An 18,733-nucleotide genomic window follows, 5' to 3' on the forward strand; every position below is an offset into this window, starting at 1 on the left:
ATCGTGATTACGTATTTAGAGCGACAAAGCGCCCGGGAGAATTCTCTGGGACAGTTATCGTCGGTCGACCATGAATGCGCGCGTAAAATAGTCGCGATTCCTTCGCATTCTCTTCCTTCTTCCTCTTTCTTTTTTATCGCCGAAAAGAGCCGACCCAATTTTTGGAGAGAACGCGACTTTTGTTTAACTTGATCGGAGGTATTAGAAGATTTTGTAATGATAGGAATATTCGACGTTTATTAGGAAAATCAAACCTTGTATAATGGTTTGATTGGGTGGTAAAATTTGTATTTGTTTGGCGTAGAGAAATATTTTGCAATTTTAGTTTTGTATATCATATTTCCTTAATTGAAATTCGGATATCTTGTCGTTCTTTAACGCGTTCATTTAATTTTTAAACATATATATCGATTTTTCCATTCTGATCGTGATATAACTGAAAAAGTACAATGGCAATCGACAAAGCGCTTGTTTAACACGAGTTTTATTCATGAAGTATCTGAAGTGGTTTGTTCTGCTTTTAATGATACATAATACGTATGTAAGAAGTACTTAATATCAGGGATTTTTTTCGAAGAGTTTTTGATTCCAAGTTATCATGCGTGTAGTCCACGCCTGAGTAATTGCTGAAAGTTTGGGGCTCTTTAATAGGATGACGTATCTACTATAGAAGTAATTAACACTCTCGTCACGTAATCGAGAAATTGAAATGCGCGCTTATGTTTCGTATCTTTTAACCGTAACATTATACTTAATTTCCTAACAGACTTGTTTTCGTCGTAGAAATTACACGAAAGAAAGCGTCCAACTATGACATTCGCTAAATTTTTAAAAATCTAAAACCTTCTAATTTGCAGTGTTCAAAATTTCTAAATGAATTATCACTTGGGAATTTGGAAACATTAATTCTTATCCAAAAAAAAAAAAAAAAAAAAAAAAATGAAAAGACTAGAAAATCACTCGAATCTCGTTCGAATCTTCTCTGTCGTTTGTCTAATTATTCAATACTCGTTCGGTAATCAAAAAGAAAAGCGAAAGAGAAAAGTTAAGGTGTTTCATTATTCGCAATCGCATTACTCTATCCTGCTCCATTTGCCGTCTGGGAAAAATTTCGATCGCGAGGATTGCGCGGTACACGTACGCACACAGGCTCGGTGAAAATCGAGCCGAAACTAATTATTCTCGCAGCGGTCGTGCGCTAATTAAGCGCATGTACGCTTAACATAAATAAGCCGCGGCGCGAGCGAGTACAGTCATCAAAGGAACGCAAAGGCAAAAGACGCGTGATAACGTACGCGCTACCTACGACAGCACTTAAATCGTTCAATTACCAATACATCGTCGCTCGGGAGGGACAGTGACAGGATTATTTATTACGTTTCGCGTGAATCAAAAGCGACGAGTCGAGATTGCATTCCGTTCGATACCGGCCCTAATAAAAAAATTCCCGTTTGATCAGCCGCCTAACAATAATGAAAATATTGAAGCGTTAAGGCGATATGCTTGCTAATGAAATACAAATTAAGATGTATACATGCATCGAGTGAAAGATTAAATAACAACAAACCCGTTACGTATTAATAAGTCTGTGGATCTCTCGATTATTATCCAAGCGAGCCATAATTATACGAAGACGGGAAATAAATATAATCGCCACTATGACAGACAGAGAATATACTATAATACGTCGAGTCGATCGGTCGTCCGTTAAATTCGATTCAATCGAATTTAAATCAATTAAGATCTCGCGAAGGAAGAGAGGAAAGAAGCTTAAAGCGGGAGAGCTGTGTATTTGTCACGGCCACGACAAACGAGCGGATGCAAAACCGGACGCAGCTACGGGGACATTCGCTATCATGGACCGCGCGCGTTAAATTAATCGTTGCACACTTACGTTTCTTAATTGCCATCGAAACGCTCCTCAAAAGATCCTGTCCCGTCCAGTGACCGCGGATGCAAGTGCTTCGATTACCATAAACGTTCAAAGGCCGGGTCTTGTCTACGAAACGACCGACGCGGCAACCGGTTGACCCTGTGAAGATACGCTAGAGGAGATCCTTTTCCTCCTCTTCTTTTCTATTCCTTTTATTCTTCCTTTACTTCGTGGTAAGCCGCAAGGCAAGTGTCTTGACCGGAGAAGAAAAGGAGAGAGCCGCTGGGAGCCGAGGAGCTTCCGACAAGTGGCTTTTCCTTAAGGAGAGACAGACGATAGGGGTGGGAGAACGGTGATTGGTAGTAGAGGCACAGAATGAGAGAGAAGTAGAAACGCGGATATCGAGAGAGGAAGAGAGAAGCCGTGATAGAAAGGGAAGGAGGGATTATGGTCGTGAGTTTGTCGAGGGACTATGGCCAGGGACGAAGAGGGGTAACTCAAGACGGGTCTAAGTGAGTCTTCCGGTCGACAGGCAATGATAGCCCTGAGAACTGACCCGACCCCCGGATATGTGTTGCGCATATATGTGGGGACACATACATAGTAGCATCGCAAACGTGTCACAACATTGTCCGCCTCTATTCGGCCCGGACCTGGTCATCGTAATAGCTTATTTCGTAAATCGGAGATTCGTAATGGGGTACGCACGCGTGACGATAGGTAAGCCAGTATGCGGTCAATTCGGCATAAGCGGTTTGCATGATGCCGAAGAGTTTCGGCTGTTGAGGTTACGAGGTGAACGCCAAAGACCAGGCTATTAGGGATCGGACGATGAACGCCGTTCCCGAATAGAGTTCATTCGTGTACAGCGACCGTGCGATTCGATTTAGGCCTCTGCAAACGTTTATGCGAACGATTTTGTTCGAAATTATCGATATCGAATACGACGATGAGAATTATCATGTTAAAAATCTCTTTGAATTATGGGATGTAACGACTATGGTGCGATAAAAAAGAGTTTAATACAGTGTAACGAAGTATAGTAAAATCGGTTGGTAGTCAAAGTAATTATACTTTGGATGTAGAGACAAAAGAATCGATGATAGAAATGTATAATATATACACAAGTATTTGATACCTCGGACAGTGCCGTACGAAGACATCTGTAATACGGAGTCTACGTACAACGCTTTGATATATCGAAATAAAAATTTACCTTGGAATTTTCCTTCCTGGTTTTTCAATTTATTAAAATAGTAAATAATATAATTCGTTATTGATAGAATTCCAAAATAGAATATATTACGCGAAATAGAACGCAAAGTATAATGTAAGTAAATAGGCCCTTGGCGTACCTATAATTCCAAGATATCATAATCGGTTAAACGCTAATTTAATTTACCACATGACATCTACAGAAAATAACGAAGAGGTAACAAAAATGTTAAACAAAACAGATTTAACTGCTAGATATTTCCAGTTTCTTCCAGATATTTTGTCAATATTCGAGATGCACGAGTATCGTCACATTCGAACAGTTTGAACAGACGCGAACAGAAGACAGATTACATGACACTATAAATCATGAAACAGTGACATAACGCCTCCTACGCCAGCTCGCGACCTCGTAGTTGTCAGATAATTAGCTCGGCCAACCTTCGTAAGAATCTCCTCTGCACTAGAAATTACGCAACCGCCAGAGGAAAATCCTTTGAGAAACAATCATTTTCCTCTGTTGTATGATTTAAAAATTCGTCGCGATATACGTCGATCTTCCAGAATGAACGCTGGAACGAGAAATACTCGGAAGATAACTATCAGACTGAGTTTCAGTTAAATCGCTAAAGCAGTTCGAAGGAGCGATCCTCCCCCCCACTTACCTCTTGGGCGTCCATTTAATCGTCTACTTCGTAATTTTAATTTGTGAGAACGACGTCTCATTAACACCCGGCCGACCATTTGCCGCGTCTTACTTATGTTCGACTTAAAGCTTAATGAGAGCCACGCGGTAAGTTCGTGCCTCGTGCGCTTAATGACGTCGAAGGTATCAGTTTGAGGGGATGACGAGGGACAGGGGAAAAGGGGATCGAGCTTTAAGGTCGTAGGACGATCGATGGCTGGAGAGCACGCCGGCTAAAGGAGTCATTTGTCTTCGTAGCCACTTTGCTTGTCAAATCGAGCCGGCCTATTATTACGGCAGAGCGCTGTTAGACGCCTTAGATTTAAACACGCCCGTTTTAAGCTAATATCCTGCCGCCTCTGACGCGGCTCCACTTTTCAAACACGGTTAACCCTTTTGAATAGTGGCGCGCGAGCGCTGCCGCTTCGATCGCTACCCTGCCATTCAGCCTCGTTTGTTCGAAATTTGGCGACGCTTGCTCGTCACGATTTGTAATTGCCCCCGTTCGATCAGTGTGTTCAACGTTGATGGCGAGATCGTGCGTCGAATCTTATCGCGGATTGACACTGGGAATTTTAATACGAATAGGATACAGTGTGGTGATTCAAATTAGACGACTTTTTGTAAATCTCAAGGCAATTAAAAAATATAATTATACAGGAAGAAATATCTTTAACGAAATATATTTATACTTTGGAATAGGTAACTATTACCGCTGGGATGAAAAATATCTAGTTTATAAATTTTATTATATATATATAGTACTCTTATAAATTTTTAATTTTCTTCTATCTGTCATTGCAGAGTTATCGTATCTTATAAAATCTTTTAAAGCGATTATTGGTTAAAGCGTTCAATTTGTGATGATTTAAAAAATCTAACGACATTTTAGATACCTTGTAGAAGAATTTTTAAGGATTGTATTAAACTTACAATTTTAAACTATTAGCATAAATTTGAAGGTAAAAGTATCGGTAATTCTCAATAATAGTATCATAGTATTAAATACACGGGTTCGTAAAACGGAGTTCCATCACAGAGTTGTCTATATCATCGTGTCATATTTTCCCAGAATTTCAACGTTAACGAGACAAGATTAGCCGAGCTATTTAGAGACGCGGTATCCAATAAATAAATTACCAAGCACTTACACGGTGCTCCTATACATTGCCCACAAGCCAACGCCGTTTCCCCGTTACTGTTAGGAAGAAGACAGTCGGTATTTTCTCGAAATCGCGAGCGAAGGATCGTTCTGGGTCATCTCCGTGGATGAACGGAAACGTTGAAAAACATTTTTCCCTTTTTACAAGATACGACGGCGTATGCACCAGCGTACAACCAGCTAATTAGCATTTTCATTGAAAAAGGCTTTTCTCGACCGAGGTTGAATCCTTAGCTCAGCGAACATGATATGCGCGAGGAATCACGGATCTCGAAAACGAGGAAAGGCCCGCGCACAAAGGGAGTAGCAAGGCTTGTACCGACTTGCGGAAAGAGGCGGTCACGCCGCGTTTCCGAGTCGCTGCCGGCGCGTCTGCTTATTTACTAATTCGGAAGCAATGTAAATAATCGCGCCATCACAGCCGGACGGCAATCACGGCACGAATAGCCGTACCCGGTGTCTCTCAGGAGACGAGCTTCACTGACCACGTGGCACGACGAGAAAGTATAGTCGAGAGGCATAAGCGAGCCGACGCAGGTGTGACGGGTCAATAAATGACCGATTGTCGCAATCGTCCAGGTGTATCGCCTTCCGTAGCATTGTCAACAAGTTCCGGATCTGAGATACCCGCCTACGTATCTATCTCGGGTAATACGGTCCTCTTTTTCTCTCTTCCCTCCGACCTTTTCCTTTTTCCCTTCCTTTCCTTTTGTTTTTATTCTTTTTTCTCTCTCTTTTGTCCTTTTTCCTTCTTTGTTTTGTTTCGTTGAGCCAGAGCCACGCCGAGCGCGAATCCGTGATCAATTCATTTTCCAACGACCGCGGCGAGCGCGTGCATTCAATTTCTTAATGAGGTTTATTACACTCCACTCTTTCTCGCTCCGCCTCCCCTCCGGTTCACCCTTTGCCTCGCCCTTACGTCTTCCTTTGTCCCGCGCTCTTTTAACATTCGCGTTTGATAATATTTTTATTTCCCTGTTATTCTCACGCCCCAGGTGTTTCCATTGTAACCTCATTAACATTGCCGCAAACTCGATACACTTTCGCGCACCCTCTCCCTCTCCCTCTCCCTCTTACTCTCTTACATACGCATTCCCTCGAATTTTTCTCGCTGTCTCGCAACCGGCGATGTTTCGGTGCATCGGTCGTTGCGGTCTAGACGGTCCTCGTCAGATTTTCCTCCGCGACTCGCAGAATCGTTATTTTTACACCGGTTCTTCCCGTGGGATCTCGCGAACCCGGGATAGGAACGGCGATACCCTGTCGTTCGTTCCTGTCGACCGTGTCGTTCGTTTTCTCGGCGACCGTGCATCCAGCAGCGTTGGCGGAAACTTTTTCCTGTTCTTTCTGCGCGTCCACCGTCCCACCGCCCCTTCTCGTCCGACTCTTTCTCTTTCTCTCTCTTTCTCTCTTTGACTCCCTTTTCTTTCATGTCCTGCCGCAAGGTCTCGTTTTATAACCACGTAAACTCTGTTTAATTAACGCGTGGACTGAAAGAGGAGGAATTTTCGATGTAAGCGGTGCATTGCACCGCCGGTGCATAAGGTACAGGGCGCATTGCGATGATCCTATGTCGGTGATGGAGTTGGTCGAGACGGTGCGCGCCGTGTGGAGGAGTGGAGATGGTTAGAGGTCGGTCTGCAGGGGTTGCAACAGGGAGGACCGTAATACCGGTGCCGGTGGTCGTAACGTTGATGATGGTGGTGGTGATGGCGATGGTGGTAGTAGTGGGTACTTGAGAGAGCTCGCCGTTTCCCTTATTCCTTCAATCAACGTCAGCTGGGGAGGCGAGTCTAGTGTGTACCCTGAGCAAATACTCGCGTGCTCCGCACTAGAGCAGCATAGAGCTCAATGACTACATCATCCACGAAGGTGGTGGTTAGCTAGACGCGCCTTTGCCCCATCCGGTCAGACAGTCATCGAAATCGATTCTTTCCGTGATATAAACGGCCAGCTCGCAAATACCGGACAGTATTATAGTAAATACGCGGTCCGTGGTTGCACGCCGATAACGCGATCTCGAAATATAGTAAGACGCGACTCTTGCGCGAAACATACACCGATTAAACGCTAAACGTACGAAAAAACTTAATACACAGTTAAAAATCATCCTCTTATACTGATATTAGTGATAATCGTTGAAATTAATTATTTGTAAAGTAACGAGTTATGAAAGAAAGAAACAGACAATGGTAGTAAAAATACCAGCGCAAGAGTATCCAAGCCGAAGGAAAAGTGTCAATCTTCGATGTCTCGTGATAAATTTGTCCAATAAAATCTTCAATCGCTTGTACGTTCCACCGTTGAACCGATGTCGAATATCACCGAAATTAACGAAGCAATCGAATCAAGGAGATGAAAATGGAACGAGCTTTGGAAGATCCGCGTCTGCAGAGTTCGTGAAACGTTCGTCCTCCCTTAAGCATTTCCTCCTTTAAACGCATCGTATGGGTGTCGATGTCTCGCGTCTGGAAAGGTCTCGTTAAAATAGGAAGGAAGAGGGCCGGATACACGGCGGTTACGCATGCATCATGGGTCGTCTAAACAAGCTGTTTAGACGACTTCAAGTTAACCCAAATTGACTCAATTGGATTAACCGCGCCGTGGCTCACCCGACACTTGGGAACCGGCCTGTACCGGCGTCACCGTATCCGCGAGAGAGCCAGTCCTTTGCTTCTCATGCAAATACGCATCGCGTTATTCCACCACTTCAGCCCGTTTCTCTCCCTCGTTTCTCGTCCGAGTCCTTTTTTCTCACCCGTTTCGCCTGTCCCCTGTGCCCTCCTTGCCTCGTTCGCGAATTTAGCTGGTTAGCTGAATTGATGGCGTTTGGGAAAATTGCCTCGTCTACGCTTCGTACGGGGCTATCAGAGAGGCCCTGCTCTCACAAGGAGACCCTCCGCGTCTTCTCCGTTTGCCAGCCGTTTCCCTCTCTGTTGCTCTGATGTCGGCGGGGGCGATCTCTTCTCCGAATAGCATCCACAGCGTTGCATCACGAGCACATTGACGTGGTTAGGCTTTACAGAGGCTCTAGGCCGAGGCTCTTTCAGGAGAGTATCGTTCGGTGTGCATGCAGACCGGACCATGTCAACGCGGACCACGAAGAGTCTTCCGCTCCTCGAGCCAGTTTCGCGTGTACACGTGACGTGCTGACGCACGTCGTTCTCCTCTGTCCTGTCTCTCATGTCAATTTGCGGCCGAGGGCCGCGGAAGGAAGAGACAGAGTAGTGGAGAGGAGGAACAGGAGGCAGAGCGAGCGGCAGAGAGGCGGCGTAGGAGAGCCCAGAGAGGCTTACGTTAAATCGTAGGATCGAGGGAGTGTTGCGTGGATTGAAGTGTCCGTTCCTTGGCTAACCGTGGACCCCATGCGTATATATGAGTAATACAAATGCAACCTCCTCCACCTCCATCGGCCTCGACGCTCTGTGTTCTCTGTTTCTCCGTGTCCCCCGACTAGCCTTGTCTTTTATCGTCGTTGCGCCCGACCGGGCGGTCTTTCTCGCTCCCTTGGACTGCTCTCCGCGATATATGGATCGTCGGAAGTCACCTTCCTCATTATCATACCAACAGGCTCGCTCGCTCACTCGGGCACAGCCTTCATCCTGTGCCCTAGTCACTTACGGTTCGCGGGTGACCAACCCAAGTGCGAGCTACTCCAACGTCCGACGATCGGTAGGGTGAACACTGGATCGTTCCAGTAAGCCGCGAGAACCACTGGCCTGGGGAACAAGACGCAAGTCCATTATACTCAATCACGGCGTGATTGGCTCAAACGATCGGACCACCGCTCGCCGCGCGTCGTTCCACGGAGATTCGCGCGGACGTGCCGCGTTGAGTTTCGTAACGTCAAGAAGGAAAGATCCTGCTCTGGACCGCTTCTCATCGCCCTCGAGTTTCCTCTTCCCGTTCATTTTTCTCTCGTTTACTTAGACAAAGGCATCTGCGACCTTCTGACATTTCAGCTTTAGATAACTCGCTGAACATCTGATCTCAGAAAATAACATGCTGCGATTTGAAACTCTTCAAGTAAAAATTTTCAAATTATGTCGCTAATCACTTTTAGTAAAACTTTTGAATAGTTGGAGGAAAACGATATCGTTACCGTTTTCTTGATATATAAAAATGAAAATTTGCAATGAAAGCAATCGAATTACGAGAGATAGTATCGTTATATCGAGTTAAGATCTGAAATTAGTTAAATTCGTTTAGAGCAGGTAATATCTGATTCGCCTAGGAAACATTTGCTTTCTTCTCCTTCTTTTCGAAACACTTAGCGTCAATATCATTCTCTTTTTCGTTTTGAACAATCCAATCGTAATTAAGAGAACCTTACAGGTTCGCCAGTCTGCTAATTCATTAGCGTCCATCCGATAAATCGAATCGCAGTAACCAGGTGTTTCCGATTTCGAGAACGATCAAAGGTGTGTCCCATGCACTCCGTTTCTAGAACCACGAATGTAGACCAAGGTCCAGCTGCAACAAAAGGTCCACGGCACACTCTAAACTACGCAGACCCCGTTTCGAGTCTATCTATTCTCACATCTGTTCCGCTAGATTCGAAAGGTGACTTTCCATCTCCAGTTTGATCTATCTTCCCAATCTCTCTATCTCTCTTATACTCCCATTATGTTTTTTATTCGACCATTCCCAGGCAGATTATCAGAGAACTGTGTCGAAAAAGACGAACGAGAATTGCTTTGCGTCCGTGGTTCGTATCTCTCTCGTAATCGGGCTCGTGGCGAGCGATCGTGCACGAGCACCTTAACGACTTGAAACATAGCCGTTTCTTTTTCTCGTTTTTCTCCGGCTGGACAATAGCAGACGGATATTTGCAGCGGCTCGTATCGAGACTTTCGTCAGCCACGGCGCAATGTATCTTTCTTTTATTCCCTTTATTTCGAGATGACGATATAATTCGTAAATAACGGCTAGAAGAAGCGGAATCGTCGCTTCGTTCGTTGGCATACTTTTCGAAATTGCCGTGACTTCGAGACAGTGAGGATAGGTAGTACGATGATCGTTGGTCCGAGCCAAACGCCGCGAGCACGGCAACTTTGGCAATTGAATATAATTAAGTAATCTCGGTACGATATCGCGGAGATGGTTGGACGACAGGAAAAAGCCGGCGCGGCGAAAACTGGAGGGCAGGTTGGCCGACTGCCATAAGGAGGCCTCGCCTCGAAATGCCAACGACAATAACGCCGATAATCCTGCAGGCTCCTGCTTGCCAATATGCTGCGGACGTATCTACGTAACTGCCTCGAAAAGTAGCCCGTGGCCAATAAAATGCAAACAGGGAAAGACCGGGAATCTGTCGTTAAGCCTCCTCGATCTGCTTCACCGCTGATTACTCCACTCGCGAATCTGGGACTTTTGCTTGGCATCGGAGAACGAAGGAGGTGGAACTCTTATGCCGAAAACTCCATATTCCACAGGGGTGGACCAGCCTGGCCAGTTGTTTTCCACCGAATCGTAGCGAGGTGGAAATTATTGGCTGGGAACTATCAGAGATTATTTACATTCTGATCGAAACTCGTCGACTGAGCGTTGAAATTAGTTTTCCGTATAATTTTTTTTCCTCTTATATCTTGTTTTACATATTATCTTCTTTTTTTTTCTAACTACGTAGGAGTAAAGTTTTACGATGCATAGAAAATGGCAATTGCAAATGCTTTCGAGCATTGGTAATGGGTAATCTTCATGTGTCGATATCTCGCTATTTTTGGTTCTTGGCATTTGATTCTTTCATTTACAAATGAACGTTGTTGATGCAACGGTATATAGCAATTGACAGATACAAGAAAACAGGAAAAAAGGAAATTAAAAAATTTACATGTCTGCAGTAGAATTCTAAAGAAATATATTCGTATACTTCGAATTATTCTAATAAATGTAAGCTATTTCGTTCGTTAATTATCATTACATATGTATTCTAGTTGTATGCGATTTCCATTTACAGCTATGGAAATAATTTCTATCTTTCCAATGTACTTCTTCCTACTTCTTTGTAAGAATCCATTCTCGTGTTCAATCATCCCGCAATTTACTTATTCTTCTCAAATACACAACAATTTTTTAGCAACTGGTTCTTCTTGAAACTTTCCCACTAATCGTTTTCCAGAAATCAATGATGCAACGCTACGTTTTTTCCATAATACTTGTGCAGAATCTATAAACATAACAATACGTAAAACAATCCCTACACAAAAATCGAGCGACGTTTTCGATAGCAGCAAGATTCTAATCTAAACTAAAATTTAAAGCATAATTAGACAAATACATGGTTCTCAAAATCTCCTAAATTAAAAATCATGATTTTCAAAACAAGTTTTGAAAAACTGATAAAACGTGATAAAAGTTTTTAAGTTGGCGTTTGTCCTAATCTAACGTCATCATCCTTTTTCAATTTTACGTAACATCGTCAAGTTATTCGAACCTGAAAAACTGACGAAACTTAAGAACGAAAATTTTAAAAAGATTCCTGAACTGCCTGGTTGCTGTATCCCGTTAATTCTTCGAAATAGTAAACATTTAAACGTACTTAACGCTCGAGATGTTTCTCCCCTGCTAAGCGATCCAACGTACGCTGCTTCGTGTAATTATTAGCAACCCTAAGACGAAACGGTGTTGCGACCACCCTTATCTCGAGCGTATCGGATCGAACAGAATAACATGGTGTCGTCGAAAGGAAACAGCTAGACCGTTACTCCACCCAGGCACGAGTCAACCGACCGGGTCGCGTGATTCTTAAGACGTTGGAAAAGTAGGGGTTCGTTTGTGCTCCAAGACGTTAGAGCGACCTCGTCCAGGGGTTCGAATAATGGTAACAAGAAGCCAAAACGTCGGTTACTCCTCGTCAACGGCAGCTGGCACGCGCTCCTTCCAATTCCTAAGGAGACCTTTCCTTTTGCCTTCTTCGCCCTTCTCCGCCTTAAGTCTTGAGCGCGCGCTGGGGAACCAAAGTAAGAGGGGAAGCCAGTCTCGAGAAGTTACCTTACCTGAATCCTGTTGGGGATACCTAGACATTTAAATCGGGGGACACCACCCGGCGGAACCACCTGAATACTAGCAAGGGGGCCTTCTTGATCTTGCAGTGGCGTAGAACTTAAGGGCTGTTTCCCACGAGTCGACTATGTTTCCTTAATTCTACCGAGATCATTCGGATCTTTATATTTCAACGTTGCTCTCGTTTCGAGACAAATTCAAACGAAAGATCACGTATACAAATGAGAATCTTTTGGTTGTTAATAATATTCCGCTAGAATTTGCATTAAATACTACATTTTATAAATATCACGTTAATATATTAAACATCTTAAAAGTTTTGAAGCGTGTGTTATTCGCGTGAAGATTCGTATCTCGTTTCGTAAATATATCCGATTCGCTTGAAAAATTAGCCGAATGTTTCAAAAATAACGTGAAAGTTAAATGTTCAATGAATGAATAAATGGTATGAGATTCTTTGCAATTTTAATAATTTCAAGTGAAACAAAAATATGAGCCAGAGTAACAAAGATGTCATTAATTTAATACATTAAAGTATTTTCGATTGCAATTTATAAATTTACGATGGCTAAAAGTCAAGGCGATACAAGAAATGTTTGCGAATCCAATAGAAATCGTAAGTTTAAATGTCCCACGAGATTTCAACGACCGTCACAGCGACAGGGTAGCGTCTACGCTGTTGAGGGCAAGGACCGTTGTTCCTACTTCCTTTCCAGAGGGAGGACGAAGGGCGCCGTAGGATTTTTTTGTAACTTTCAATATTAGACGTTAGCGTTTCCCACAGAGAGAAGTCATGGGAACACATTGAACTAAAGGCCGCAGAACGTCTCGTGGAAATTCTTCAGAGAAGATTTGCGATTGCACCTTGGGAAGAACTCCCCGTATAAATGATGTGCAGTGTGCCTTAAAATTTTTCTCTTTCTTTGACGTTCGAACCTTAAATTCATACGATCCCTTCCTCGGATATTTCGTGCTTTAGAGTATCTTTCGTGACTGTTGTATCAAAAATTCGATCTACCTTGTTCCTAATTTTTTCCCATGAAAAACAACGATATTCCGATCGATCGCCGCATAAAGCGGCAATTTGGACGAAGGAAATACGTTCGAACGAGCGAAATACGTAGAATTTCGTTCGACGACAAATTCCAACACTCGACGCTCGCCCTTTAATTCACGAGATGTTCGCTGATCTTTCTCCTCTGCTTTTGTAATTTGCAAAATCCGGTACGTGGTATAACGGCGGAGCAATGTCACGGACAAATCGGACCGGTATTCCCATTCATGCCGCTAAACCAAAAAATTCCAGCATCATCGAGTCCGCGGCTCGTAAAAGTGGCGCGCTCATTATCGCTCGTATTATCTGTAACGCAGCATGAATGGCGACCGAAATCGAAATGAAAACGCAGGAAAGGTCATGCTCGCGTGCCAGGAATAACACGGTGGCCGTGGCGTTGACCCACATTGTTTTTGAAACGCGATTAAACTCATTGGAAACGACCGAAGGTAGATTAATGGTCCTGGGTCGCGTAACCGTGCGCGGAAAGCGAGGTAAAAAGCGAAACAAATTTAACGAGCTGTGAATTATGAAAATCGGTGACAGGCCGCCGCTTTTAAATGCTCTTTCTCTCTCTCTCTCTCTCTCTCTTTTCCTCTCTCGCGTGCCGATTCTCTCCACGTTGTCTGGCTCTCTCGCGCTCGCGAAGTTTGGTTTGGGCGCGTGCCAATGAATCGAAACGATTCGAATGCAAAATAATAATAAAACAGTGGAGGGTGTACGGCGCCGCGGGTGTGACGTCGGGTGGACGGGGGAGGAGGGCGGGGTCGGCAGCGCATTAACGCAATTAACCTCCAATTAATAACACATCAATTGACACCCGGTCAACTTGTTGCATCGGAGCAACCCGATAATATGCAGAACGCGTGTGAGCCGTGTATATACACATACGAGTCACCATGCTTCTGCTTTTGTATGCGTGTATCATTCTCTATATAGAACAGAATACCTGCCTCTCTCTCTCTCTCTCTCTCTCTCTCTCTTTCTCTCTCTCTCTCTCTCTCTCTCTCTCTATCTATCTATCTATCTCTCTTGCAGCTTCCTATGTCCATGTGTTATTCCGTCTCGTGATCTCCGCGACTGTCTGCCTGTCCGTCTGTCTGCTAGTCATGTACATACGTGTAAATACACATTGACGATTAGGCGTCATGAAACGCTGATGCGTTTGCATGTTTGCGAATTCCTGTCACCAAAGGGGTTGCTACCTTCGTCCCGGGTGGTGGATAATAACGAAACGAATGTTACAATAATTTACTATGTATATCGAGAGGGAGAGCGATGCATAGCGATGCGTGCGTGGTGTACACGTAGAGCACCACGATGGACATGGACTGATGACCATAGCCGGGTTCCCATGCACAACCCCCTGCGAACACTACGGCCACATGACACCTACAGGGGGTGGAATTCCGATACACATGCCATTGCTGCGTCACCTCGACAACACCATGTGGGGTACGCGCGCCATGTGATATTCAGCAAGTAGGAACTTAGTAAACCTGCTCGCGCTCATGGTTCGCGGCTCCATGCCGGAAGGAAGTCGTTGCCAATCGCAAAGTATAAGTAGTATTGTTTCGTTTTCGCAACGGGTTCCGTGCTGGTGGATCGCTTTGTTTCGCGCAACGATCGATCAGTATCGAAACCAACGGTTTCTGGCTCGTCGACAGGAGACTTTCGAAATCGAATGGAAGCATCGAGGAAAAAAGATCAATTCGTACCGTTCCGATGTTCTTTTCCTCTTTCTATCTATTGATCTCTCAAGTATTATTTTCATCGTGAAGAAAAGATCTGCTCGAAGAACCAAAGACCTTTGCCCGATAAGACAGTAAGAAAGAAATTTTGTTTGAAGTATAGGCTACGCCGATACCGCGAGTTTGTTCGACTTATATCGATTGCAGTAGCGTGTTTGGTTGTCGTTCCGTGGTAGGACAGTGCAGTCAACGCGAAAGAATCGGCGCGGTAACAGAGGAGATATGCCCTCTTTCTTTTCATCGATGGATTCATTAAAAAATTTCGATTCGCGGTATTCCCTTTGAAATTTCATACAAGGTCGATAGAAACCACGTAATGGACGGTAGGAGATTAACGAACGCTTTCCTCGCCCCGGGCTCTTTTGTGTTCCGGTCTCTTCCTTAATTACCCGAGCTATAGGTGGAAGTTATCTGCGTCGATAGTTCGAAACAATGGCTACCTTAGATTCTAACCCCTTCTCGACGAAAAATCTTCGGGAAAAGTTCACGAAATTACAAAGCCGGTCTTTTGTTAACTTTCTCGTATAATCGATAGTTAATTTTTAATGTGATATAGGTACCTTGCCAACTCGCTCTTTATATTGTTCGTTTTTAATTTACCTCGTTGCGTCTCATCCGTATTCTTTTATGCTTTTGTCTTGACAATTCTTCCTCCAAGATTACGTTTATTAATATCGTTGAAATCCAGGACAGAGTATTGAACGAGTAACGAGCCAGACAAGTCGGTTCCAACCAGCGATTTTCTAATCTTGTATCGCAACCCCACCGGCATGACCTGCAATCACCCCTTCAAATCAAGTCACCTGCTTAAACGGTAAATATCGCATGACGCACAGGAAATGGCTGTTGGTGGTTCATCAGACTGTTTTCGTCTCGCTCGAAGATGATCGATGCGAGTGTCATTGCCCATGGAAATACAGGGTTTTGTAATGACAAAGTCACGTTCGTTACTCTCTGGCTGACGTGTTTTGTAAACTCGTACGTGCTTCATCATTTCGTCACATTTCGGCAGGAATTATAAAATCGAACGCGCAAACAAAACGATTTCAATTCGTTCGTTTTGTCAGCAACGTGATATATTTATCAAATTTAACAGATATCTTTACTTGCCGATATTTGCGAATGATAAATAAAGGATCAATGATTTTTCTAACGTGGACACTGGAAATTTTCGAAAAGATCAACGTTAAGCGATGCTTTATTAATAACGTTTCATCGATAATAATTATAGATCGCGAATGTTTATATAAATTCTACGTATTCGTACAAATAAAAAATACAGCCTGACCAGAGATCTTATTCACTCGTTAGACTATAATTAGTCGATACTATACCTTGGATATTTTATATATTTTCGCAAATTATATGCATTTTGACGATCATCCATTAGGAAATTATTTTCTGGAGACCGCGTCGAAGTAACAAAAGATAATTTACTTGTGAAGTGAACGAAGCGCATCTGCTCGATATAACATATATCGACAATGGGGTCACGAAAGCTTCTCGAACACATCGCCACGTATACACGTTTCTCGCGTGTAATTAGCCCGGCGTGTCTACTTCCGAGTCGATTTGGTGGGAGAGTTCCTAAAACCATTTCCGGCCGGAGCACCTTTTTATTCTGAGCGTCCCACGCGTGACGGCACAGGAGGGAAGTGGCGATCAAACGTAGGAAGAACAGACTTTGCTGACCCCCCTCGAAGCGTTACGTTCTTCGAGGCAGGTACGATCGTAGACGTTATCGAGCTTGAGACCATATGTCACCCTTTCAACCAATAAGAGTAAGATAATTATTGCCGGGGAATAGTATCCCGGAACAAAATGTCTTTTTTTCACTCGAGAGATACACTCGAAAATATGTTTAGCTAGCACAATCGTATACGTTATTCTGCCACATGTCGATACAAAGCGTTTAATAAGAAATATCCGAATGCATTTTTCATATACAGAACAAGATATAGAGATTGTAAAAAAATAATCTGCGAAAGCTGAATTCTAATCGTTTGACCATCTTCGTTGCATTTCATTCTCATTGATGTTTGCGATCTTGTACGCATAAGAACAAGAGCGAGTTTCTATTATTGGACCTTTTTACTTACTTATGTATTTGCTTATGAACGAAAATGATGCAGACGCTAGTTACGACGTAAATTCGCTAGATAGTGAACGAAAATGTTAAATTTTCCAATTGCGAAAGAGATGCATCTTTTCATTTAAAGAGAATGATTCAATGTTGTTAAACGTACCTGATAATGAAATTTCGGAATAGATATTCCTCGACGTATATAAACGTTCGCGGAAGACCATCGTCGTAAAAGACAAGTGAGAAAAAAGTAGCAATAGTGGGAAACAAACACACGATGGAAGTAATCCCTGGCGATGCCAGAAGTGGCGAGTCCTAATTCAATTTTCATTCGGCTCCGAGTCCTTTGTATCGATTCGACAGGGTAAACAGAAACAGTGGATAATCGTTATTCAATTAGATGCATCGACGAGGCAAACGAATAATCGATGAATTCTAAGCTGCTGATTTCCAACCCTCGTTGCGCGATCGCGCGAACACGAGAGAACAGTAGAACTGGAAACGAGCGTTCGCGCTCGCGCGCCCGCATACGAGTTCTGCTCGTACCGGCCGAGGGGAAAAAGTACAACGATTCCATGCTTTCACCAATTCGCCGCTTTTGCCACGTGTTGCTATATACGTATTCCTCTCTTTGAGCCTTCTTGTCGCTTCGTGAGCCACGCGTATATATACGTCTAGTCTCTCTTCGTCAATATACGTATAGGGGCGAGTGCTCGTGTCCTCGAACGCAGGCGGCTCGTGCGTAGGCAAACTATGGAATATGTCAGCCTATTGAGCGCAGGTGCTTTAAGCTGCTCAGCTGTTGCTTCGAATCTCATGTACATTCGCGCGGCTGTGTATCACGTTGATATTGGTGCACACTAAGTATCGTACCGTATCGGCCATCCGCGTGCGTGCAAACGCTGAACCGACTCACGTGTTTCACCCACGCACTTATGCGTATCGGCAATTGAATGGTGAAACGATCGGGCCCTCGCCTCGCCGCGAGCACCGTCGTCGCTCAATGAATTCGTTGAACAACCGTCGATTATCATCCATCGACGAAGTCGTTTCCTGAGAACGATGTCGTGGAAATAATTTACCCTCGTTTGGAGCGAAGAACGTTCGCGTTAACGTTTTACCGGGTCTACTTCTACCTATCGTCGAAACTCACTGATCGAAATACGTACTCGTGTTGCTTTCGAGAAATATTATTGTTTTACGCTTTTATAAAATATTCACGGATTAAAAAATATTAGTGGCATCCCTAAACAACATTAAGTTTTAACACACAAATAACTCGAAATTCGTGTTTATTCGTTATATCATAGCAACGAGAATATAGTATCTCAAATAAAAGATATACGAGATACCTACACAGATATACGAGACAAAAGAACGTCATAAATCGATAGTCAATTTTATATAAATTATACGGCGGATAAATGATACACTTCTAGATAGGTACAGTCTAAAAAAAGAATCTGAAAGAATCTACAGAAACGTTCAAATGGATAATTCAAACGTAGCAAAACCTAATAGTTTAGGACGCAAAATCATTTCTAAAGGAATGTAAGCATGTTTGAATGACTAAGGAAACAAAGCTTTGGATACAATTTGGAAAATGAAATTAATTACAGGAATACGATTTAATAATAATATAGTTTCTGCACAACTTTTTACCCTCGAGTTCGATTAAAACAGACAATGCATCCAGTTTATGACGGAGGATTACTATCAATTACTTTTTCGTGCATCTTTGTCTCCAACTATCGATCAACGACAGGGTGTAATTGAGAAAGAGTCGACTTGCCGGAACTGACTACGTTCTGAATAAGAAATTCAATACAAGTAATTTTCTTATGGTCTTTCCACGGCCATCCTCGTCTTCGACAAATCCTGCAGTTCGCTGTACTTGCAGTTTTT

At 43.5% G+C, this 18,733-nt stretch overlaps 1 long non-coding RNA gene across 1 annotated transcript in view; it reads left to right on the top strand.

Annotated features, from left to right (window-relative positions):
• Positions 1–18,733, top strand: part of LOC126921685 (uncharacterized) — a 115,739-nt gene that overhangs the window by 96,220 nt on the left and 786 nt on the right. The window lies entirely within an intron of this gene.

This window comes from Bombus affinis, chromosome 11, assembly GCF_024516045.1.
Source record: "Bombus affinis isolate iyBomAffi1 chromosome 11, iyBomAffi1.2, whole genome shotgun sequence".
Taxonomy (NCBI): Eukaryota; Metazoa; Arthropoda; class Insecta; order Hymenoptera; family Apidae; genus Bombus; species Bombus affinis.